The sequence below is a fragment of the Myotis lucifugus genome, unplaced genomic scaffold (genome assembly GCF_000147115.1).
Source record: "Myotis lucifugus unplaced genomic scaffold, Myoluc2.0 scaffold_23, whole genome shotgun sequence".
Taxonomy (NCBI): domain Eukaryota; kingdom Metazoa; phylum Chordata; class Mammalia; order Chiroptera; family Vespertilionidae; genus Myotis; species Myotis lucifugus.
Genome location: NW_005871071.1, coordinates 2142953 through 2144715, shown reverse-complemented (window position 1 = coordinate 2144715; position 1763 = coordinate 2142953). Strand labels below are relative to the sequence as shown.

At 43.4% G+C, this 1763-nt stretch overlaps 1 protein-coding gene across 7 annotated transcripts in view; it reads right to left on the bottom strand.

Moving 5' to 3' along the window:
* ZNF280D (zinc finger protein 280D) overlaps positions 1–1763 on the bottom strand; it is a 118313-nt gene that overhangs the window by 60861 nt on the left and 55689 nt on the right. The gene's annotated exons all lie outside the window — the stretch shown is intronic.

The following is a 1763-nucleotide window of genomic DNA, read 5'->3' as shown; positions in this document are numbered from 1 at the left end:
TCTCCCGCCTCCTAAGCAGCGTAAGGGCTGCTCCCCGCTGGCAAGTGGACATCCCCCAAGGCTCCCGGGCTGCCAGAGGATGTCTGACTGCCAGCTTAGGCCTTAACCCCCCAGAGAGCAGGCCTAAGCCAGCTGGTGGTCATCCCCCAAGGTCCCAGACTGCGATAGGGCACAGGTCGGGCTGAGGGATCCCCCCGAATGCACAAATTTTTGTGCACCGGACATCTAGTAATTAAATAAAGATAAATAAAGAATTTAACCCTTTCTTTTTTATTTACATACAAAATGTAAAACATTAAAAAATTAGGTAACTCATCAAAACATTACACAGATAGGAAAATTGAAAGCACTTGTACAGGTTAATCTATACTAATAAAAGCTTATGTGGTCGTCATGCCCTCATGCCGTAACAATCCATCACCAGGAGGCTGTATGCGCAGAGGGCGCACGTGGGTGGGTGGGGACTTGACGCTGTGTACGCGGCGGGGAGACGATGCCAGGGGTCCCAAGGCTCCGCGTGGTGACGCTGGAGGCAGGTCCCGGCGGCTCCGCGTGGCGACTCTGGTGGCGGGACACCCGGCTCCAGCCTACCTCTTTGGGGCAATCCATCAAGGAGCCCTGGATGGGTGGGCGGCGCCTACCTCTTTGGGGAGATCGATTGCAGTGGTCCCACACTGTGAGAGGGCACAGGCCAGGCTGGGGAAACCCCTCCCCACAAGTGCACGATTTTCATGCACCGGGCCTCTAGTTCTCATATAAGAACAACACACAAAGTACAGTTATCAGGGACTACAATTTAGGAGCTGGAAGTACTGACAGTCAAAATACAGTTTTGTACATGAATATATTGTATTTACTATTCTAAAAATACTACCTATTTTCTACTTTTTTTGTAAAATGTTAAATTTCAATAAAAATTTGTAAACCTCTGAAATAGTGAACAAGAACTTTTTCTTAGTTATTTCTTTGCCATTGCACCCTTCTCCTTCCTTTTCTTCATATAATCCACACTGTCTTTTTTTTCCTGACATTTATACTGGGAATGCAAGAAGAATACAGGCTACCTTTACACAGACAGAGCAGAATACTCTAACATCTAATAAAATATTTTAAGTGAAGTGTTATCTAAATCTCTATTTCATTTGTACTTTGCAAAATTTTTAAATCTAATTTTAAGAGCTTCCTGTACCAATAATAAGCTCAAATTACTTTGTAACAATTACACAAAAAATATCATGGATTGAGTTAAAACATTGATTTCATATGAAATGATCCACCATTTGGATTTTATGTTTGAGTATTAAAAATTAAATGTAAAACTCTGATTTTCATTGTGACGTGTACATATTAACATGGATGGACACAAAATTAACTAAAGAAACTGTTAAGTTATACAAAATGATTAACATAATAAAATGGCAGTTTTTTAACATTTGAAGCATGGCATAATCTAGTAAATAAAATAATGATTAATGTATTTTCATTTAAAATTAGAATACAATCAGCATTCTACATAATCAAAGGCTAATAGGCAAATCGACCAAACAGCAGAACGACCAGTCACTGTAACGCGTACTGACCACCAGGGGGCAGTCGCTCAACGCAGGAGCTGCCCCCTAGTGGCCAGTGCACTCCCACAGGGGGAGCGCTGCTCAGCCAGAAGCCAGGCTCACAGCTGGTGAGCACAGTGACAGTGGTGGGAGCCTCTTCCACCTCCGCAGCAATGCTAGGGATGTCCAACTGCCAGCTTAGGTCCACTCCCT